The 24,798-nt window shown below is 36.9% G+C and overlaps 1 protein-coding gene across 6 annotated transcripts in view; it reads right to left on the bottom strand.

Annotated features, from left to right (window-relative positions):
• Positions 1 to 24,798, bottom strand: part of ELF1 (E74 like ETS transcription factor 1) — a 108,297-nt gene that overhangs the window by 67,920 nt on the left and 15,579 nt on the right. Inside the window, exons 1-2 of one of the 6 annotated variants that reach the window (XM_081814979.1) lie at positions 11,418 to 11,827; positions 6,146 to 6,262 (exon numbers count right to left, since the gene is read on the bottom strand). The exons of 1 other annotated variant lie outside the window; for it this stretch is intronic. The gene's annotated coding sequence lies outside the window, so the exon portion shown is untranslated. Of the gene's footprint in view, positions 1 to 6,145; positions 6,263 to 11,417; positions 11,828 to 24,798 lie in introns of those variants that run through there. 4 more of the 6 variants (XM_006741211.3, XM_031036589.2, XM_031036592.2 and 1 more) reach the window with 4 other exon arrangements.

Below are 24,798 nucleotides of genomic sequence, written 5' to 3'. Positions count from 1 at the left end.
TCTAGAATTCAGTGCTTAGAAAAATATTATTACTGAAGATAAGTCATGGATGGTTATTAGGCTTCCATTATGACAAAGAGAAATATCTAAGATCTAGACAGCAGCCTATCTTCAATGATGCCTCTCATAAAAAGTGTCGTGACTTCCTGCAGAACACGGATGGTTCCCCTTAAGAACACCATGTGTGGAAATCTTGACAAGAAGCCTTGAGGTCTAACCCTAATGGTCTCTTTCTGACTTGCCTCAAAGGTGTAGGCTACAGCGCCACCATTGACAAGTGATGGTTCCATCAGCATAATGTTCTAAACCGCAATGAGAAAATCTCTATGTTTGTTCTGGAAACTTCACTTCTTTAACCCACTCTGAAGCTAAGTACTATATAGCAACTCAAAGTTCTCCCAATTAAGAACAACACAATAAGAAAATGTAAATCAGAAAATGCCAAATGAGGAAGTGAATCTACAAGGAAGAAGTGAATCTGAAGGCCTATTTCACCTATTTCTATAAAGCATTTAAAAATGATCGATACCACTGCCAATTCCTTTTACACTGAAAATTAAACTCAAAGTCACTACACAGAAATCCCAGACCGGAAGAGAAGCCAGCAACTGCCTTCTTTGCCTTTTAATTTCCCTTTCCTTAATCACAAAATCACCAACTAAACGGAAATGTTGAGGGTCAGAATCAACATTCACTTTCTTCGAGAAATGTTGATTTCCTCACTAAAGAGGGCACCCAACACAGAAAAAAAGAAACACAGAAAAATACTGTATAATAAGTTCATATTTAACATAAACTATCATATAATTGTGTAGAAGTACCATCACTTATTTAACCAAGCCCCATTTTTGGACATTTGGACTATTTCTAATGTTGCCATTTTATAGTGGTCCTCAAAATGTAATCGTCAGACCCACAGAGGATCCAGAAGCCCTTTCATCAGAGAGTTCATGAGGTCAAAACTATCTTCATAGTAATACTAGGGTACTATATCTGCCTTTTCTCACAGTGGTCACATTTACACTAATAGTGCAAAAGCAAAGGTAGATGTAAATATTAGCCTTAGCATGAATCAGGCTATATCACCAAACCATACTAGTCATTGTATTCTTTACCACGAGGCACTCACATTTAAAAGAAGGCAGTTTCACTTAAGAACGTCCTTGATGAAGAGTAAAACTTTTTCTTAAATTTCAACCATTAAATACATGCCTTTTTAACACTGTGAGTGATAAAATGGGAAGTACACATAAAGTACTTCTGTCAAATTCTAAAACAGAATGGTTGTCTTGACAAAAAGCACCACTTGTTTTTCTTTTTTGCTTTTTGTTTTTAAAGTAGGCTCCATGCCCAATGAGGGGCTTGGGACTTGAACTCACGACCCTGAGACGGAGAATCACATGCTCTACTGACTGAGCCAGCCAGGCTCTCCACTAATTACTTTAGTTGTGAGCTAAACTAGCTGCTTTTTTCATGGAACACCATTTTTACTTCAAAGAACTACTTATTATTCATAACTGGGTATTTGGCAGCCATGTTCCCAAAAATGAATAAAGTGACCCTGTCACTTCACGGAAAACAAAAGCATTTGTCACCAATGATAAAATGTGAACTTTCAACTGCAAATCAGAATTTTAGAAAACTTATGTACACTACTTTGGGCTTATTAGCTTTCCAACACTTAAAAGACTTTTTGATAAGACTGGTATAATATTTAAAAATGTGATTTTTAAAAATATTAGGTCAACATTTGGAATACTCAGATGACCAATTAATTATGTTATAAAATCTTGTCTCAGAAAAACATTAATTCATCAAAGTGTAAGACAGACAAATGGATTTTAACGTTACAGAGGACAAAAAGTTCATTGATAGGGTTTCAGAGTCCCTTTGCACTAACCTTTAAGAAACTAGCATTTGTTGAGTTTTTGTGTAGTATCAAAGTAAAAACACAAAATTATCTGAAGTGGCTATTAAAATACATCTCCCTTTTCCAACTAGACATCTGTATTAGGCCAAATTTTCTTCACATTCTTCAACAAAGGCAACATACTGCAACAGATTTAATGTGGAACCAGATATGAAAATCTAACTATCTTCTGTTAAGCCAAAGATTAAATAAAGATTTGCACTCCTTTCGGGGCGCCTGGGTGGCTCAGTCATTAAGCGTCTGCCTTCGGCTCAGGTCATGATCCCAGGGTCCTGGGATCGAGCCCCACATCGGGCTCCTTGCTCAGCGGGGAGTCTGCTTCTCCCTCTCCCTCTGCCTGCTGTTCTGCCTACCTGTGCTCTCTCTCTCTGTCAAATAAATAAATAAAATCTTTAAAAAAAAAACAAAAAAAAGATTTGCACTCCTTTCAATACAGTTTTTGTTTTTGAAAACACAGTTGTCTTTTATAAAAATAATTAAGTAAACATGTAATGAGTTTATTATTTTTTAGGAAATTAATGTATCGATATTTTTAAATTTTGTTTTAATTTCTAATATTGGTAAATACTGATAAATGTAATTCACATGAATAAAAGCTCTTGGGGGCGCCTGGGTGGCTCAGTTGGTTAAGCGACTGCCTTCGGCTCAGGTCATGATCCTGGAGTCCCGGGATCGAGTCCCGCATCGGGCTCCCTGCTCGGCGGGGAGTCTGCTTCTCCCTCTGGCCCTCCCAACCCTCCCCCCTCTCATGCTCTCTCTCTCTCAGTCTCTCTCTCAAATAAATAAATAAAAATCTTTAAAAAAAAAAAAAAAGCTCTTGGGATCCTCAATAATTTTTAAGAGTATAAAGAAAACAAATTTTGGGAAGATATGAAGTTCGTAAACTACTATGCTATTAAAAACCAGTGGTTCAAGTATCTTCATAGTTTCATCACTGTTCCCATTCTTAAATTTTCTTTAAGATAGAGTCCTACAATTGAGATTATTATGTCAAAAGATAGGTACATTTTCAAAGCATCTGATAGAAGTCAATTGCTCTCCATAAGGCTTTTTGGTTAATACTGCTATCAACAGAATACATGCAGGCACATTTAATGGTATTTTGACTTTTTGTCAATATGATGGGCAAAAGTAATTTCATTTAATTTGCATCCCTTTACTAGCAAGTTTAATATTTTAACATTAAATATAATAATTTAAATATAAGTATAATTGTATTAAATATATATTACATATTTAATAATCACTGTAGTTGATAACATATTAAATATAAATATAATAACTTAATACTCTCCCCAACTTTTTTTTTAAGATTTTATTTATTTATTTGAGAGAAAGAGAGCCAGAGAGCACATAAGCAGGGGGAGGGGCAAAGGCAGAGGAAGAAGCAGACTCCCCGCTGAGCAGGGAGCCCTACTTGGGGCTAGATCCCAGGACCATGGGATCATGACCTGAGCCAAAGGCAGACACTTAACCGACTGAGCCACCCAGGTGCCCCAATACTCTCCCCAATTTTAGTGACGTTTGCTGTTATTTGTGGAAGGAACTTGGAAGGGCACAAATAAATATATGGTAAAAGTGATCATCTATCTTCATCATTAGGGAAAAAAACCTCTGGTTTAGAACACTTGTGATTTTTTTTAAACTCTAATTTATGTAAAACTCTGCTTTATTATCAATAGGAGAAAAGACTAAATCAAATGCGGTAAGTATCAGTGATCTATTAAATTATCCAATCTTAGGCAAGTTACTTAACCATAGTTTCCTAAATAAAATTTAAGAATGGAAAAAAAAATCTGTAAGAATGATATTTAAAACACTGGTTGCAATCATGCAACATTCTTTTGGTGTCAAGACTCATTTATATTCTTGGGGCGCCCGGGTGGCTCAGTTGGTTAAGCGACTGCCTTCGGCTCAGGTCATGATCCTGGAGTCCCCGGATCGAGTCCCGCATCGGGCTCCCTGCTCAGCGGGGAGTCTGCTTCTCCCTCTGGCCCTCCCCATCTCATGTGCTCTCTCTCTCTCTCTCAAATAAATAAATAAAATCTTTAAAAAAAAAAAAAAGACTCATTTATATTCTTAAAAGTTATTGAGGACCATGAAGAGCTTTTGTTTCCATGGGGTTATATTTGTCAACATATGAATTCTTTACAAGGATGGGCTATTATTATTTATTAAATGCCCTTTACAGGGATCCTTTCTCAGAAGAACGTTATATTGAAAAGAAAACTCTCTGGGATACATTTCCTTGGTAAAATAAAGCTGTTAAAAATATAAGTTCTAAAAAGAAAAGAAATTAAAAATATATATATATAAGTCCTAGTTTGCTTTCTTCATCTCAGTGTCTCACCAAAAGCAGTTTGAGGATCACTAATTTATCTGTAACTTTCTCTAATCTTTGTGTACATTAGAATACATTTTAAATGGAAGTTAATTAATAGAGTATATGTATATAATGTATGAATAAAGTTTCTATGTTTTGTTCATGGATATATTCCCCAGCATCAAGAATAATGCCTAAGAGATAATAAATAATTGTTGAACGAATCAGTAGATTATACAGATTGAAAAGGAATTTAATAAAAAAAAGTTCAGGAGACTCCTGAACTACAGGACTTAACAAGAATCCTTCTTACTATAAAATCCTAGGACTTCTACTTCCATTTGTTCCTCTCTGTCCCTGCCATTTCTGCCATTACTTAGACATACACTGTGGGGAAAATCTTAAAAAGAGAGCCAAGAGATCATTATGAAAGCAAAAACCTGGATTAAGATCTATGTTTTCACTTTTTTTTTATTTTTTTTTATTTTTTTTAAAGATTTTATTTATTTATTTGAGAGAGAGAATGAGAGACAGAGAGCACGAGAGGGAAGAGGGCAGAGGGAGAAGCAGACCCCCTGCTGAGCAGGGAGCCTGATGCGGGACTCGATCCCGGGACTCCAGGATCATGACCTGAGCCGAAGGCAGTCGCTTAACCAACGGAGCCACCCAGGCGCCCCTATGTTTTCACTTTTTTAAGAGCAATTCCCACAATTACATTACTAAATTTTGGAAACCTCATACATAGAGATTCCATATCAAGTTTATAATGACAAAAAAAATCACTAAAGATACAGGAATTGCTATCATTATAGTAAGAATTTTAAGGAAGCAAGATGAAGACATTATGTCAATAAATCTGGTTAGATGCAAAAGTTTAATTTGGGGTAACAGCCTACTGAAGTTCATCAATAGTGTCAATTAATATCCTATCAATTGTGTGTGTCTTATGAATCTTTTTGTTCTGAAATGTGTTTTTTAAAGATTTTATTTATTTGAAAGAGAGAGCAGGCACGCGCACATGGTGGAGGGGGGAACAGAGGGAGAAGGAGACTCCCCGATGAGTAGGGAGCATGATGCGGGGCTCAATGCCAGGACCCTGGGATCATGATCTGAGCCAAAGGTAGATGCCTAACTGACTAAGCCACTCAGGCGCCCCTGAAATGTGTTTATGAATAATATTTGAATGTGGGATGGTTCTAAATACTAAATTATTTCTAGCAAACAAAACTCCAACTTGTTAATGGATCTCAACTGGAAGTTATCCATCAGAATGTCTAGAGCCATCTTATTAGTTATATGGGACAGAAACACAGTCATTAAAACTTAGTTCTGAATCGAGCTAATCTTTCACTGAAGCAGGCAGTTAACATACTTTATGATGAAGATTTTACTCACCATTTTTAAAAAATCAACTTCTGTTCCTCATCAAATTAACATTATTCCTCAGTTATTTATAAATGTGGGGCAAAAATAAACTACCCCTTACACAGCAAAATTTCAAAATTTATTATGAAATAGTTCAACCAAAGAGAAAGAGAATGCATTCACATAGCCATCACCCAGCTTTATTTACACTAATATTGTACCATAATTTGTTTCAGATTCTTAAGGAAAGAAAGCCACATATAGCTAAGGCCTCCTATATATCCCTCTCTAATCTCATTTATCCCTCCCAACTATTCTAAATTTGATGTTGCCCCTATCTGTCTGTATTTTTATAGCTTCAATACATATGTATCAAAAATCACATTGTTTTTATGTACATAACTGGGACTATACTGTATTTCTTCTATTAAAAATTTAATTCAAAATTGTTTGAAATAACTTTAGTTAATAAATGACAGGCAGGTTAAAGTGTTTAGTGGTCAAATATGTTGATGTCTAAAACTTACTCTGAAATGCATCAATTGCCCATCTGTTTAGGGTCCTCGAGGATTTTACCCCCCAGGACAATACACCATAGTAAGATGCTGAATGGGTAAGAAGGCATCAATGGCAGGCATCTGTTCCTACGAAAGATAATGAAGAACTCTAAATTATCTTGAACTATCCATTCTCTCCACTCTCTTTGTAAACAACTCTCATACCTCAATGTGATAATACTGCCTTAGAGAACTCTTGCACATATGTTCCATGAACCGTGTGCAAGAATGTTCCCAAACTGGAAATAATCTAATGCCATCAACAAAAGACAGTAAATACATTCTGGTCTAGACAGACAATGGAGTAAAACATGGCAATTAAAATTAATTAAGATAAATCTCGCAGAGTTGAATGAAAGCAAGACACTACAGAATATATACGCTGTGATTCCATTTACATGAAGTTCAAAGGGGTAAAAATTTAATGAAAAGGTTATCACAAAAGTCAGTATAGTAATTATTTTTAAGAAGAAACAAACATGGGGCAGCAGTGGGGGATTTCTAACATAAGGGGCCTACTTCTTAACCTAGGTTGTCTGTGTAACAGGTAAACACTTTGTAATTATATTCAAACTGTATATGTTTTATAGATTCTCCTACATGTACATTTCAGTTTTAAAACAAAAAAGAGAATGAAATGCCCCATTACAATATAAGCTTCCATTTAGTACTTTGATTTAAAAAAATAAGATGCACATGAAGTTATTAATTCAACACCTCATATTTTTAGTTTTAGTTTCACTGTTCATAGGACTGTTTTCCAAAACACAAAAAATAAGAAATTTTCCTTAACTTAGATTTTTTTAAATTATACAACTTTGCACAAACACAAGGCCCACTATATGACTGGGCATCCATCACACAGATAATGAACTTTACATGACTTTTTATCTTGTAAAGTCATACTAGTTCCTGCTACCTTGAAGAGGAACAAAATATTCTGGCCAAACAACGGAAACAGTAATTATTTTCAGACCATCCAACTGATGACTGTTCTTCCCATCCCTACAGGAGTCTGTGACCGCCTATGTTCCATTAGATGGTATATAATATAAGGTACAAATATGCAATCAGTGATGGAGTTAAATGTCCAAAGAAACCTCAAAAATCATAACCAAGCATTACATGGTTCTTAAAAACAAAACAAAAAAACCTCTTTCCCAGACTCAAACAACTGCCAATAATAAAAGTTTATTTCCCAGGAGAAAAGGATTTTCAAAGGCTATAAATGCTACCTTAAATCAGGAAGGGAATGTTTTGCCTAGAAACCCAAGGATAAGTGAATGAAGAGAAGGCCATGAAGTACCAGATGGTACTAAAAAAACTAACACTGGGAGAGTGATGGTTCACTGAGATAAAGAATAGGCTAACTACATTTGGAAAAAAAATAATTAGCTTAATTATTTACTGTGGTCAATATAGTGGTGGGTTTGGGTGTGACAGGAGGAAAAGCAGAATTAGAGAAGCAGAAAAAGGGAGAGCCACAAAGCTTAAAGACACAGAATAGCAAAAAATGGAATAAAGAAAGGAATAACTGGGGTAGGGAGAAGAGGCTGAATAAGTTCTAATATTGATAATAAACTACTCCAGTCACTTTCTTGACTTACCAGAGGCTGCAGGCTTCAAAATATCCCTGTTGCTTAAAAATTCTAATATTAAACTGCTAAGTAACTGATTGCTCTTCCTAAACCTGTACTCTTTTTCTGAAAGTGTGGCCTATAAGCACTTGCACCACAATCATCTAGGGTAATTATTAAAAATGCTGACTGATAAACCAGACCCTAGGCCCAATGAATCAGAATCTCAGGGTTGGAACCAGGTGATTCTCTGTTACACCAAAGGTTGAAAATTACTGCTTTAAAACATATACTACCAGGTAGGTGTTCATTTTTTCTTTGAATGGTTATGATGTACAGACATCAGACAGACGAAGCTGAGGGACACATGCCTTTTAAAGGTTTGCCACCCCTAACTTTAGCAGAATCTGCACAACTGAGTAGCCGAGGTTTTGATGCAGCAAATCGTAACTGTATTCGTATGTGCTCCGTACTTTTGTCAATGGTTCAAAAAGAGAGAAAAATAAAACATCTCTGACCTCAAAGAGCTTACATTCTCATTGGTGAAGACACTCCTCTTAACCTAGACAAATACTACTCATTCTTCAATACTAGTAATTCCTAAAGAGCCATACTCTTCCCTATTGTAAGTTTCAGTCATGTTTCACCTCTACCTAAAGAGTCTAAGCCTGAATGTAACTTCACAGTGGTTTGGTTCCATTCTTATTTAACCCGATGCTACCACGCCCTGTTTTCCCAGTAAGAATGTAAGTTTGTGAGGCACCTGGGTGGCTCAGGGGCTCAGCAGTTAAGCGTCTGCCTTTGGCTCAGGTCATGAATCCAATGTCCTGGGATTGAGACGTAGGTCTGGCTCACTGCTCAGTGGGGAGTCTGCTTCTCCCTCTGCCCCTGGCCCTGCCTGTGTTCTCTCTTGCTCTCTCTCTCTCTCAAATAGATAAATAAAATCTTTAAAAAAAAAAAGAATCTAAGTTTGTGAGGAGAGGGCCCATGTTTTCCAGCCACTTCTGTGCTGTCTGTTCTTTAGGACAATGACAACCACATTGTGGGGGGTCTGATACTGAATTGGCTTAGGGGACTTGGAGACTTAGGAGATTCAACAGTTACATGCAAAGTAATTTTAAAAAAACAAATTTCAGACTTAAAGCAGATCTAAAGTAAATTTCAACCACCCCAATAAAACACATCAAAAAGTTAACAAAGATTTTGTATGCCCAGAAGATTCTAAAAGTGCCGAGTATGCATAGTAAACTCTCAAAGGAGTAGAAGATATGACAAACAAATGGAATGAGATTACTAATTCTGGAAAGTTTCAGTTCAAAATGAGTATAATGTCAGAGTTTAGAGACTTCTAGATTTTGTAAACTCATATGCAAAGTTTTACACACATACACACACACACTTTAAAAGAATAAGACATCTTACTAAAACAGTATTTGCCTTCCTAAAAGAACAGGAGATAGAACTAAGGCAGAAATAAATCTGTCTTTGTATCTACAAGTTCAGAGTAAATTCCCAACTCCTTAAATTTCCATCTCCCCTAGACCCGTCTTTAAACAAGCAATGTCATAAACAATGCTTCAACTATGAAAAAGTTATAATAATGAAAACAAGCTGTGGTAGAAATTAAATAAATGCATCATCTTCTGATGAAAAAGAAAACTTGTTTGAACACATTTTCAGAATCATTTGGTTGCATCTTGCTACCAAAATTATCACCAACCAACTTAATTAAGGTTTTATTTATTCCTAAGGAAACAGAGCCCATTTCAAACAAAGCATCACTTGTTAGTGTGGACTAGCATGAGCAGCTCCAGCCACTAAGCGCTGCACGACCTTGAGCGAGTCACAATACCCCTCCGGCCACTGTGTCTTCATCTATAAAAGTGAGGCCACTGAACGATCTTCAGTCTTTTTCAGTGCTCCAGTTCTCTGAATGGGTAATTCTAAGTTTAATTCTGATGACTCAATTTAAACTTATATTCAACCTTATGAAAGGAAAAGAGTGGGAAGAAGACTACTAAATAAGTCTTTCTGGCCGTCCCTTGCTTCCATGCTTTTTTTTCCCTTCCCTTCTCCTTGAAGTCCCACTTCAGTCTTTGTCACATGGGTAAGAGACAGAAATATATGACCCGTACCATTTTATTTAAATTATAACGGCCCCTTAATTTTAAGAAACTAAATTCTTCTACTTCTCTTTAATAAATAAAATCTTAACTATTTGGTTATTTGTGTACCACTAGATTTTTCTCTGATGGGTCACTGGCTTTTAAAAACTTAAAAAAAAAAAAAAGGCAAAAAGGTTTCATTAGATTTTTCACACAGACCAGAGTAGAAGTAAATACAGCCACTACTTACTCAAAGGCTGACTAAACCAGCAAGATGATAGCAAATGGCTCAGAGTTGAACTGGTAAAATGTCTGCTATGCCTTTCTTGCAAAACCACAGAATTGAGATCTGTTAATGTAACGATCCTTTCCAAGAGCATAACTAACTGCCTTTATACCTTCCCTTTTATCTGATAGGTCTTCAAGCACTTACAAAGTTAACAGCAAATTTCCAAAGAATTAGCTAAATATCATTATAGTCAGTAATACGACTTTTTGGTTTCCAAAAATGTTATTCATAATCACTGAACATTCAAATTTTACTTTCATTCAAATTTTAACTTCATAAATAGCTTTCATAAGTAAAATACTACTGCACCCAGCTTCTCAGAGGACCGAGAACTTCAAGGCACACCAGAATATACGCTAGCCAGAACTTCGTAATTTCAATGATGATAAATATTCCAGGAAAAGACTGAGCAATCTTTTCTTTCACACAAAAGGTATTACTTTTTTGCTTCAAAACAAACACATTTTAAGAACAGTAATATAGAAGGAAGGCCAATACTTTTTACTTTTTCTTTATACACAAATTGAAATACTACATGTTTCCTCAGAAGCTAGTCATGCATCTATGGTTGTTTCTCAGAATACGTTTCCAATGTGAATTATAAAACTTTATTATTTTTTTTCTAACAGTAAATGAACTGTTCTTTCTTCCTCTTTATTTAATAACCACTTTTACTTATTATCTAAATGACTGTTCATTTTCCTTAAACTTCTATTTACTTTTCAAAAATTAATGTTTAGTATAATTTCATTAACTTAAGAAAAAAGAAAAGGACAGAACAGTCAATGAGCAACACCTATGACTGAGTTGTCCCCTGACTTCCCTTTAACCAAAATGCCAAAACAGAACCAGTGCCTCTGAATTTTTTTCTTAACTCCTGTATCACACATGAATTGTACAGTTTACTTAACTCTAACTTTCTGGCTCTCCCCATAAATACAATTAGATTTTTTAAAAATGAAAATTTGACCGAACTTTGTTTTGTGGTATGAAAAAGAAAGTCTCCTTTATTCTCAACTCATACAGGGAAAGAAAGAAAGAAAAATCATGTAAAACATAAAAAATGCTTTTCCAAGAAGATCTAAAACTTTCCAGATTTTGAAAGCTTTGTTTCCCCCTCGCAGTTAAGTGCAATCAGGCATGTGACTGACTACACACATTTTTTCAGAGAGTTAAAGAACACATCCAGCCATGTTCTTCGACAGGTAAGAGCCACCCTCCGTTTATCAGCTCAGGAAACAGCCAGAAGCAAACACACAAAATCATGTTACCTTCAAATATTCCTGTTCTCTTTTTGTCCTTTGGGCTTGAAAATAAAAAGCAGTCCGGCAAGTTTTATGCTGTTAAAATGGCTCCTGTAGATTGGGGAAGTGGTGTCTGTGCTTCAGCCTATGAGTCATACATGAAACTAAGTGTTTCTAAGGGAGGCACGCCCATGTTGCTGTGGACCCAATTATTCTGCTAGGTCAAACATGCAAATCTACAGGTAAAAACAGAGGAGAGGTATAGAAAAAAGAGGGATGTAGAGCCACGGAGCAAGATCTACCTTGATTAAACCACTATTCAGCTCATGTTAATTACCATAATTTAAAACAACAACAAAAAGGAATCAGGATCTACAAGGAAATAAAATTAAAACCGTATGTTGTTTTAAAAAATAAAATCTCAACTTTTAAAAATTATCTTAATATATCAAGTAAAGTAAAACTATGAAAAGATAAACGATGTGGGAGGGAATGGAAGGGAGACAGCAAATTTTCTGGCTTTTAATGTAACAATGGGCTGGTGAGTCTAACCAGGCTACTCATTAACCCTTACAAGAAAGAGGTATATTGCTACGTAATCTGGAAAGCTAGCAAACTACAATATCAGATGCAATTTACAAGTTCACTAAACATAAAATCTACTTTCTAATTTCCTAATTCAAAGTTCAGTGGAAAAGTAGGTATGAATTAATCTGATTTATAAAATTTAAAACAAATCCAGGGTTAGTAAGAAACTAAAATAGAGCAAAGTGACTCTAAGTGGAACTGCAAGCTTTAAAAGACTCTATTTTAAAGAAATCACCAATGCAATCCTGGTTCATGATTCTACTACTTACAAGCGATAGTCACAGTTTTCTTTACCTTTTAAGCAAAATTTTCCGCAAATAAAAGCCTACCACGTGCCAGGCACCATGTTGCAGCCTACATGGTTGGTCCTAAGGCTGCCAATGAAAGACAGCAAAGCCTTGCTCTCCGAGTCCTCATACATCTGACAAGGTGCCCAAGCAGCTGCAATGTTAGTACAACTACTCAGCCTGTCCCCTGGGTGAATATTTATTAATTTACTCTAAGTAAGAGCTTAAATTGGTCAAAATGGCTTGAAAGCATTACGCACTTTCAACGGTGCTTTACATGATAAAGTGCTACTCACTAGCTAGCCTTCATCTTCATATTTTACAAAAAGTAAATAGGATTTGGCAAGGTTTTCTTCCTTTAGTTAATTACTTGGAAGTAATTACTCCGCCTTACTAGAGGCACAGCTGAGAGGACAAGCTGTCACTGACTCAGACAGGAACTTTACAAACTGCTACAAAACATAATGATAGTGAACCGACTTTCTGCCCATTAAGTGCCTATTTGTTCCACTCTGCTGAACACTGTTTGATTTACCTTTTTACTAAGATAATCCCCATGGTTTAATAAATTGTTAATAAAAAATTATGCTAAAGAGAAAAACACATCACTTTCTCTACTGTCAAACGTCATGGTTAGCTTACTTTAGAGTTCATTTATTTAGAATGACTATTTGGATCCCAAACAAGAAATAAAGGTCCTTTGAACAGTCACAGGGGATGTTCACTGGAAAACTCCCAAGTTGTTTCCCAGAGCTGAAATTTATTTTAGACCATATCCATGTAAGCCCAATAATTTGATTATCTTTTAGCTAATTAGAAATAGAAGTTATAAGGGTGAAAGAGGGAATAGTGAAGGATGATGTCAGAACAAACAAATGAGAGAGTGGATAATGAGAGAAAACTAAACTAAAAACCTATAAAACTACAAATAAATATAACTTTTTTTTTTTTAAGATTTTATTTATTTGACAGAGAGAGACACAGCAAGAGGGGGAACACAAGCAGGGGGAGTGGGAGAGGGAGAAGCAGGCTTCCCGCGGAGCAGGGAGCCCAATGCGGGGCTCGATCCCAGGGACCATGACCTGAGCCAAAGGCAGATGCTTAACAACTGAGCCACCCAGGTGCCCCTAAATATAACTTTAAAAGTCCTGAAACCTGAAGCCATCCTATACGGTCAGTAAGTTCTATGTGCTTCCTAAATATATCACCAAACAGTAAGTGCCTTGAAGTCAGCATTATTATGATAAAGGTCTTTAAAAGACAAAGGGAATAACAAGTGTGGGAAATCTCTTATGAAGTATGGATACATAAAAAAGGAGAAGCTTCTGCTATTGAGAAAATCCATTTATATAAAGTACCTCATTACTTGATAATGGCAGATATTTGGAAAAGTAATTTAAAAGAAGTACTTTTGACCACCAGTATGTAGAAGTGAAGTAAGAGACATAAAGTGAAAATAATTACCCTTCTTCAACAGCAACAAATATCCTAGCTGTTCCTAGGGAATGATTCCAGAGTTGCTATTACAATATACTGCCCCTTTGCTCAGGGGTGTCCCTGTAAGAATTACCACCTACAGAAACTGGATCCTGGTTATAGTCACAGCCCCAAGAAATCAATCTCCACACACACACAAAAATTGGCAAACAGTTCAGCACAGGTTCTAGAGTCAATATGCTTGGGTGTAAATCCCAGCTCTGCTACCTATTAGCTGTGTGTTCCTGGGCTATATTAACAATCCTGTGGCCTAACTTTTTTATCTGTGATTTAGGCTAATAAGTACCCACCTCAGAGGAGTATTATGAGCATTAAAACCAGTGCATGTATTATTATGCTTAATAAAAAAAACTTTAATAACTCAAACATAACAAACTAGTTTTTAAAAAAATGGTCAAACGATCTGAATAGACACTTCACCAAAAAGAGATACAGATGGCAGATAAACACAGGAAAAAATCTCAACATCCTTACTCAACAGGAAAATCCAAATTAAAGTCACAATACCAGGAGAAAAACTTAAAAACAAACAAACAAACAAACAAAAAACCCTGACAATACCAAGTGCTAGAGAGGATACAGAGCGACTATACCTTTCATACAGTGTTGGTGAGAATGCAAAATGGTACAGCCTATTTGGAAAACAGTTTAGCAGTTTCTTGTAAAGATACACATATACTTATTAGACAATCCAGGAGTCTCAATCCTAGATATATGCCCAAGGAAATGAAAATATAGGTCTATAAAAAAACTTCTACTTAAATATTTATGGCAGTTTTAGTCAGAATCACCAAATACTGGAAGCCCAAATGTCCATTAACTGGAGAATGGTTAGACACATTGTGGTATATCTATACAATGGAATGCTATTAGCAATACAAAGGTATGAACTTCTGAAATACAGGTACCACATGGATGGATCTAAAAGCATTAGGGAGTGAAATAAGCCAGAGTCAAAATATATACTATATAATTCTACTTATGTGACATTCTGGAAAAGGCAAAACAAAAAGGGCAGAATTCCTACCAGTGGTTGTCAGGGGTTAGGAATGTGGGGAGGGCACTGACTACAAAGGGGAACAAGGAAACTGGGGTGATGGAAGCATTTTGAATAGTGATTGTGATATTGGTTCTATGACCTATATATATTGTCAAAAATCAGAACTATACACTGTGTATAAACAGTATCTCAGTAAACCTGACTAAAAAGAAATCTAGTTCATGCATAATACAGTTATTAATATTCTACTGGGTACAAGTAAGTACTTTATAAACATTAACTGTTATTATGCTTCACAGAAGCAGTCAGTATCAAATGCTTCAGGATGAGAAAGTTTAAGTAAATCTCTAAACTTTTACATAAATAAAATGTGGCATCCTAGGCTTGTGATGCAAATATAATGTACCTGTACATACTGTGAATATGTTTATTTGTAAAATCAGGTATATATCAAGTCAGTATATACCTTAATATAAAGTTTTCATGGCTGCCTGGAGGAATTTTCAGCATTTATATTTTAACTATTAGCTGAGCAAGCTTAGGTCAATTGAGGGAATTGAATGCCAACTAAAGTTACGACTCTGTTCTTTCTTTAAAATAGAACTTGCAAAAGGAATCTACTGTGTAAGTGAGGACTCTCTTCTTCCCTTTTATTGTGACTGCTTCTCTTTGAACTCAAATCTGAAAACTTCTAGTACCTGAAAATATAGAACAATCTAATGTTCGTATCTAGGAAAGCTGGGCTTAAAAAAAGGCTTGCTTTGAATCTGTCCCCTTGTTCAGCAGCCAACATGCTATCATTACTAGAGATGGAAGAAGCAAAGATCAAACCATTAAAATGATAAATGACCAAAATCACTATTCTCTACTACTCAAATATAAAAATAAAATTTAAAAGAATGAGATTCAGTGTTATAAATACTTCAGTTGGAAAGAATTAATTTTATTGATGTCAACAACTCTCAAAGTATCATCCCAGGTTCTGAACAACGTGCATTTCCAAATGTGAGCTTAAATGTCAGACAGATAGTGAATTCTCTATTATTTATCACTAGCTTGGTTAAACCAAGGCCTCCTTCACTTCTTCTGCAAACAGATTACTAGGACCTATCCATAAGGAACATCCTCCTGGACAAGTGTTTTGAGTGTTTTAAGAGGCATACCAAAGTCAAAAGGGGCCATGGCTTTAGCTGGTTTTACTTACTAATGTATTCCTATCAGTAAAACGGGGCCCAAAACACAGCAGAAACTCAGAAACATGAATACATAACTTTTCTAGAATAGTTCATTGAGGGAAAATTACAGCGTACCAGGATTTTACTACGCACTGAAATATTTTTTAAAAATGTGATTTGGCCCATGATTTGATGTTGCAGAATTCATGTAGCTACCTGTGTTACAAGGTGATACTGTAGGTATTATTTTGGGTGTTATTCTTTCCTATCTTGTCAAAAGTAACCAAGAACTGATTGAACAATTATATCCTTTATTATGCTCCCCAGTAATATGCTGACTGCAATCTCAACTTTCATATAAACATGATATTCTATCTCTTACAATTAAATTACAAATTCAGTATTAAAGACAATGTATCTTTTACTTTAGTGGACTGTAAGGAGGGATGTACCTCTGAATTACCTAAAGGAGCTTCATGCCTACTCTTGAAACAGATTCAATAGTATGGGTAGTGCCAGGCACATGAGAACCACTGCTCTGCTACTATATAACCTAGAATTTAAAATAGTTAGTGGGGCATCTGGATGGTTCAGTCGGTTAAACGGTTTCCTTTGGCTCAGGTCATGATCTCAGGGTCCCAAGATCAAGCCCCTTGTCATCAGGCTCCCTACTCGGCAGGGAGTCGGCTTCTTTCTCTCCCTCTGCTCCTTCCCACAGCTCATTCTCTCACTCTCTCTCTCTCTCAAATAAATAAAGAAAACAAACAAAAAATAGTGGCCCTCACACAACAGCCACTCAAAAAGACACGTGTTACCTTACTATTCAATAATCTCTAAATGTTGTGGAGAGGAAATCCTCTATTTTTTATATTGAGTTAGAGTGAAACATAAGGTCCTTCTTTGCTACTGCATCATGCTGTAGAAAAATAATATCACAACAACATCCTAACTGTTCCTTTCCCTACCACCGACTGCCTACCTTCCAATTCACCTTGCACTCTGCTATCAGAGAAATCTTCCTTATTAAAAAACTATGTGAACTGATGTGGTTATCACTTGTGGCTGAAAAAGAAACAAACTAACAAACTTTGATTCCCTAGAAACAAAATAAAAACCTGGTACCATGGTTTTCAAACTTCTCTGTTAAGCAGTTGAATTCTTAGAAAAATCTTCAAGGAACCACAATACTACATACATTTAAGTCTTTGTTGTTTTAAGAAAGCCTAAAAATACAGATCCAACCCAAATTCATTTCAAAAATAGGGAAAGCAGATCTACAGAGAGAACTGACTTGCCCAATATCAAGTTAATGACTGATCTGAGGTACTCCTAGGTATTCATTCATTTAACAAATATTTACTGAGCACCTACTATGTGTCAGGCACCGTTCTAGGCCCTTGCCATATAGCAAGAGACTCACTGTTAATAAATGATCCCTACCCACGTGGTGCTTATATTCTAAGCAACAGAAAGTGATAAACATTACAAACTAAATATAGAGCATGTTAATTATAAATAAAATATATAAATAAAAGATACACTATGCTGGTAATTAGGACAAAGAAGGAAAAAACAAGACAGCAAAGAGGAGAATACGACATTTTGGACAGACTAGCTACGGAGGATTTACTTTGCCATGTTGAGTGAAGACCTCTAGCCACGCAGAGCTATCTTAAGAACATTCTAGACAGAGAAAGCCTGTAAGCCAGAGAAAGACTCTAACAGGGAGCTTGCCTGAAATGTTCAAGGAAAGCAAGGAGGCCAGTGTGGGTCAAGTAAAGAAAGTAAAGAGAAGAGTAATAGAAGAATACTAGAAACTGTTGGGAGAGCCTCACTGTTTAGAGATTTAATAGTTGGACAGTTTTCATCATATGAGTCATAAGATTTGACTGCTGTGTTGAAAACACACTGCAACAGGGCAAGGACGGAAGCAAGGAGAAGTTAATGCAATAATCCAGAGAAGATGATAATGACTTAGACAAAGGAGGCAGCCTAAGAGGAAGATGTGATCAAATTATGGCTGTGTTTTTGAGGAATATCCAACAAAATTTCTAAATGGATGGAAAAGAGTCGGTGGGGAAAGAAAGGCTTCAAAACTCCATTTTTGGCAACTGAGAGACTGCAGTTGCCCAAACTGAGAGAGGAAAGACTACAGATGATCATGGTTTGGGGTGTGGAAATATCAGGAGTTCAGGTTTTGTTTTGTTTGTTTAAGATTTATTTATTTAGGGGCGCCTGGGTGGCTCAAACGTCTGCTTCTCCTTCTCCCTCTGCCACTACCCCCTGCTTGTGCTCTCTCTGCCAAATAAATAAATAAAATCTTAAAAAAAAAAAAAGATTTATTTATTTCAGAGAGAGAGTGCGCACGCAAGTGGGGGGGGGGAGAGAAGAGGGAGAGCAAGAGAGAGAATCTTAAGCAGACTCGACACTGAATGGGGAGCCCGACTTGGGGATCGATCACACGAGCCTGAGATCATGACCTGAGCTGAAATCCAGAGTGGGATCCTTAACCAACTGAGCCACCCAGAGCCCCAAGAGCTCAGTTTTGAACTCATTAAGTTTGAGATGTTCCAAGTGGAGATGTCAAATTGGATATATTGTCCTGGAGTTGCAGACATAGTCCTAAACCCCAGGGCAGGAGTATGGGCTGGATATATAAACTGAAGTCATTAACATATACATGATATAAATGTATATCTGATATTAAAGCTACAGCTAGAAAAGTAACAATGACAGATCCCCGGGATCCTCTAATATTTAGAGGTGGGGGAGCTGAGGTAAAGCTAGCAGAGAAGCCTAAGAAGGAGGATTCAAAAATGTCACAGGAAAACAAGGCAAATAAGGTATTACCCTGGAATTTGAGTGAAAGTGTTTCCAAAAGGGACTGAGCAATTGTGCCAAATGCTGAGGACAGATCAAATAAAATGAGGTCTGAGGAGGGGAGGAAAAAAAAAAAAAAAAACCCCAGCAGAATTTAGCAACATGAACGTCACTGTGAATTCTGAAAGAAGAGTTTTCATATTGTGGCAGAGGTAAAAAAAAAAAAAAAAAAAAAAAGACAAAACATCTGATTAGAGACCGTTTAACAGAGAATGAAAGGTGAGAAACTAAATAGAAAGTAATTGTGTAGAGTGAATCAGTCAAGAAAAGATTTGAGGGGGGAGGGGAGGGCTCGTTTAAGAAAAGCAGTACCCTTTCTACTGCCAAGAACATTCCACTTTGTACCGCAGTTAATTTTGTACAAGTCCATCTCCACACGGATAAACTGCTAACCTGTCTGAGGGCAGGAACCACACCATGCAGCTGGTACGACCAACCATCACTGTGGACACACTACTGCCGGGGACTCCATTTCCTTTCTTGTCAAATACTGGGAGAGCCCAGAGATCTGGTCATGTCGAAGACCCACTTCAGTTCTGATGTTTTATGATTTTGTAGCCTCTCCAAGTCCTCTGAATAGTGTTTGAGGAACAGAGAACAAATATCACACGAAGGCCACACGTAAGAAAGAAGTCTCCTCATCAAAATTTTAGTTTACTGAAAGTAATACATAAAATTACCAGATAGGCAGAATAACTGGAAATTTTTTAAGTTTCCCCAAAACCCAATTATACTTATTTCTGTTCACTAATAAGATATTTTTAAAAAAACAAGAAACCCTATACTAATATTCCAGGAACATTTTTATCCTATGACAGGAGGATATTTAAGTAAATGGGCTTTTTAGCACAAGTGCAAAAAACTCATCTCAAATACCCCAAAACTCCAAGCTCTAAAAAAAAAAAAAAAAGAAAGAAATCTTAGTAAAATTTAAGATATGATAGAAGGCAAACCTCTTATTTTAAACTAGCCTAATTTAGACTATGTTTATTTTTATACAATATTTATTATTTATCTATAACACAAATTAAAGATCCTGTTTACAAGGAGATTAAGAAAAAGCTTAGTATTATGGCTTTAATTCTCATAAACAGATGTACTCAATGTTAAATCAGAATTGCTTGTGGACTGATGATTTATTTGGCTTGACTTTCTGCTTTAGAACTGAATCACAGAGCCAGCCACCCCCATCCCTCCCACCACCCACCACTCCAGCAACCCTCACTTTGTTTCCTGAGATTAAGAATTCCTCGTATCAGTGAGGTCGTATGATACATGTCTTTCTCTGATTGACTTATTTCGCTCAGCATAATACCCTCCAGTTGGGGAGGGGGGTGGGGGATGAGTTAGCCTGATGATGGGTTTTAAAGAGAGCACGTTCTGCATGGAGCACTGGGTGTTATACGCAAACAATGAATCATGGAACACTACATCAAAAACTAATGATGTAATGTATGGTGATTAACATAACATAAAAAAAAAAGAACTGAATCACAGAATGCTTAGCCCCAAAGATTATAAACCAGCAACATGAAAAAAATTATAGTTCTATTATATTTGCTCTTTAATAAAAACTAAATATAAAAAAAAAAGAAGGGGAACTTTATAATATGTTAAAAAGAAACAAGAACTTCAATTGCTCTTAATTATACTGCTGGTCAAAACAGAGAAATGAAAAAACTGACATTAGCACTTGCCATGTAGTCCAAAAGCATGGGCTTTAGAGTAGGTGACCTAGGTTTGGGTCCCAAGTCCACTATTAATTAGTTGTATGACCTAGGGCTACTTTAACTCCATGCCTATGTTTTCACTTCTGTAAAGGGGAAAACGATAATCCCTGTTTCACAAAAAATTCACTTAAATTGCTTATTATAGTGCCAGGAGGACATATGATATTTCTTAAATACTTATCAAAAAGGGGGGGAGGGGAAGAGATAAACATTCTAGTAGTACATTCATACTCAGCAATAAAATGGAATGAACTATTGATAAACACAACTTAGAGGACTCTCAAAAGCATTATGATGAGTCTAAGAAGCCAATGTCAAAGCTTACATACTCTATGATTCCATTACATGACATTCTCTAAGACACCAATCTACAACGATGAAGAACTTAGTGGTTATAGGGGCACGGATTAGGGGGTAGGGTGTGACCTATAACAGGAGAACATGGCGGAGTTTTGAGGGGTGATGGAATTGTTCTATTTCCTGATTATAGTGGTGGCTACACAAATTTATACATGTGTTAGAACTCACAGAACTGTATGGTGAAAAAAAAAGGGCAATTTTATAGTTTTAAAAGTGAAAATGAGGGGCACCTGGGTAGCTCAGCTGATTAAGCATCTGACTCTTGGTTTTGGCTCAGGTCATGATCTCAGGTTTCTGGGATTGAGCCCATGAGACTCCCTGCTCAGCGGGCAGTCTGCTTCCCCTCTCTCTCCCTCTGCCCCTCCCCCTGATCATTCTTTCTATCTTTAAAAAAATTTTTTAAATAAAAAATAAAAATGAAAATAAAACAATTTTTTTAAACACCAAAAGCCCAAAAGTCATTACTTCAGTCCATAATCATGAGAAAAGAGAAGACAAAATCAAATTGAAGGACATTCTACAAAATACCTGACCAGTACTCTGAAGGGTCAGTCAAAAAAGAAAAGAAACCGTCAGAGATTTGAGATTCTCTTTCCCTCTACCCCTCCCCACCGTGCTTGCATGCACACTCTCTCTAAAATAAATAAATAAATAAATAGAATTTTTAAGAAAAAGAAAAAGTAATGTTTGCAATAATTTCATAAAGCAAAAATATGTTCTTTCTCTTCCAAAAACCAACCAACGCCATCCTGCATATTTTGAATACCTTAGTGTAAGTTTAATTATCTAGTTTAGGTTGTACCTACACTAAGATCATATATGTTATCTGAAAGGGATAAAACAGATTCTACCATAAATGATATGACTTGTTAGCTGTGCTTACTTCCAGTATATATGTTTATAACTAAAAATTCTGTCAACATCTGACTTCCCAATTCAAGAATGCGTTTTTTTTTAAGAATGTCTCATGAATTCTACCTCTTAATATTCCTGTTTAAAAAAACTTTCAATAGCCTTGTAGTACCCACAGAATAAATTCCAATACAAGATTTTTTTTTAAGTGGCTGAGTGTGGAACTTCACGTGGGGCTTGAGCTCACAACTCTGAGATCAAGACCTGAGCTGAGATCAAGACTCGGACACTTAACCAACTGAGCTACCCAGGTGCCCCCTAATACAAGATACTCTTGCATCTTGATTTTGGTCTACCCTATAGTAGCCTCACTTGTGGCCTTCCCACCTCCCAACATACACCCCACAATCCAGCTTTGCTGAACTTATTCAGAGCATGTTGTGCTTTCTAACTCCACATTTGCAGGCCTTCCCTACCCAGTGAATTTCCTGCAAAGCCCTTCTCTCCATCACTACAAGGAAGAAATGGTCACTTTCTCCTTTGTACCTCCCTCTGTATGTTGTAAATTATGTAACAGATGCATGAATCGCATTGCTTATGCACTCACCTATTATACACTTATGCACTGTTAAAATATGCAAAGCAGGGGGCGCCTGGGTGGCTCAGTTGGTTAAGCGACTGCCTTCGGCTCAGGTCATGATCCTGGAGTCCCGGGATCGAGTCCCACATCGGGCTCCCTGCTCGGCAGGGCGTCTGCTTCTCCCTCTGACCCTCCCCCCTCTCATGTGCTCTCTCTCATTCTCTCTCTCTCAAATAAATAAATAAAATCTTTAAAAAAATAAAAAAATAAAATAAAATATGCAAAGCACTCTGATAGGTTTTGAGGACCTAAAGGTGAATTGATTTCTTTCATAACTCCTCCTGCCCACTGTGCTGGAATATCTGGTGAAGAACACAGCGTTTGGGTTCTTTTTTTAATCATTTGTTTATATGTCTCACTGGTCATTTAGTTTAGCCTGATAGCATTCCTGACCCACAACAGTTCTGTAATAAATATTTGCTGAATGAAAACATTTGGAAGTTGAACTAAGTATTGGCTCAATGATAAATCTGTTTTCTTCTTTTCCACACAAGCCAAACCATTCTCAGGTCATTTCTGTATAGGTCTAAATTACACAAAAAGCAAGGCCCCTTCTTCACTTTCCTGAACAGTCCGGATCTATGAATAGGTTGGCTAAGGCTTGGTCTGGCAGCCCTGTCTGGTGATCAAGGCTGGAGCAGTAAGCTTTACATTTGTTGAGAGAGAACAGTTTCTGGGTTAGTCCCCGTGCTTACACCTGAACATCTCATTATGTTAATAGACAATGAGTAAAGGGAGAGAGACAGACACAGAGAGCAAAGGAGTGAACAAAAAAGAAAAACTCTCTGAAGAGTAGGACTGATTATCCAATCATGGTTCTTTTCCTCAACTTTTGGTCTTCTGTCCCTTTCAGGCCTTTACTTACACAGCCTTCGGTCAATAAACTTCCCTAATTAGAAACAAACTGGTAAATGTTTCAGTAAAAAGGAATATTCAAATAAGATATTTAGCCTAGAGGCTTTCATGTTTCATAATACTGAACAGATGGAACAATTAATGACTTCTTTAAACTCATAGTTTACTATCATCATAAAGGATGCTCTGCCGCTCTTCTTCCCTACTTCAAACCACACCACTGGCACAAATGAAACTTTTAAAACTTAAAAGTATTTTAAACTTATAGTCATTTCAGGAAATACTTCTTAGACATACATAACACTCTCAGTATTTCATTCAATGTTCTCAAATTTCTCTTTTTTTTCTCTCTCTCTCTTTTTTAGGTAGGTTCCACACCCAGCTTGGAGCCCAACGTGGGGCCTGAACTCACAACCTCGAGATCAAGACCCTGAGATCAAGATCTGAGCTGAGACCAAGAGTCAGACACTTAACCAACTGAGCCACCTCAGTACCCCCAATGTTCTCCAATTTCTATCTCCAGGTGTTGCTCCTGAACTCGACTCTTCTATCCAACTTGACACCTCCATTCAAATGTCATAGTCTTCTCAAATTTAACAGATCCAAACCTGAATTCCTGGTCTTTTCTCCAAAACCTACTCTACCCAGTTTTCTCCAGTTGTCCTGGTGGAGAGTGAATACTCCTAGCTGCTCACACCAAAACCTTGGCTACCGACTCGTCTTTCTGTCCTAAAGTCATATCCAATATGTCAAAAAATCCTGTAGGCTCAATCTTCAAAACATATATAGAATCCGAGAATCAATCCACTTCATTGTTACTATCGTGCTGCCAGCTGTTGTCCGCTCTTATCTGCATCCCTGTAGTAGTCTAAGGAGCCCTCCTGCTTCTCTTCTTCTTTCCCTACAATCTAGTCTCAAAGCAGTAGCCAGCAGTAATCTATTTAAAAACACAAGTCAGATTCTATCATTCTCCTACTTTAAAACTCCTCTTTAAAACGCCTTAGCTCCTCTTTTCACACAAAAAAGTAAGTCTTCATAACAGCTTACAAGGACAAGATCCTACCCTGGCCCGAACCTCTATGACTGTATCTCCTACTACTTCCTGCTCGCTCCCTCTCTTCTAGTCCCACTGACCTCTCCTTGCTATCCCAGGAACATATCAAGCATTCTTCCCCTCTAGGTCTGTGCACAGTCTCTTCTGCCAGGGAGGCTTTTCTGTTAGATATCCAGGTAGCTAACCCCTTTACTTCCTATGGTAAACCACTGTAGTAATAGGTACTAAGTTGTTCAGACTTCTCAGTTTGAAATATGACTCTGCCTCTTCTCCCATCAAGAAGCACAGTCTATCTCAGATCTGTACCTCTGAGACAAATAATGCAAGATATGTTAAGAAAAAAAAAAGAAGAAGAAGGTAGCGGGAGGGGAGGAATGAAGCGGGGGAAATCGGAGGGGTGGACGAACCATGAGAGAAGATGGACTCTGAAAAACAAACTGAGGGTTCTAGAGGGGAGGGGGGTGGGAGGATGGGTTGGCCTGGTGGTGGG

This window comes from Leptonychotes weddellii, chromosome 3, assembly GCF_054177405.1.
Source record: "Leptonychotes weddellii isolate Sample4059 chromosome 3, ASM5417740v2, whole genome shotgun sequence".
Classification (NCBI taxonomy): domain Eukaryota; kingdom Metazoa; phylum Chordata; class Mammalia; order Carnivora; family Phocidae; genus Leptonychotes; species Leptonychotes weddellii.
This window is presented reverse-complemented; position numbering and strand designations above follow the sequence as displayed.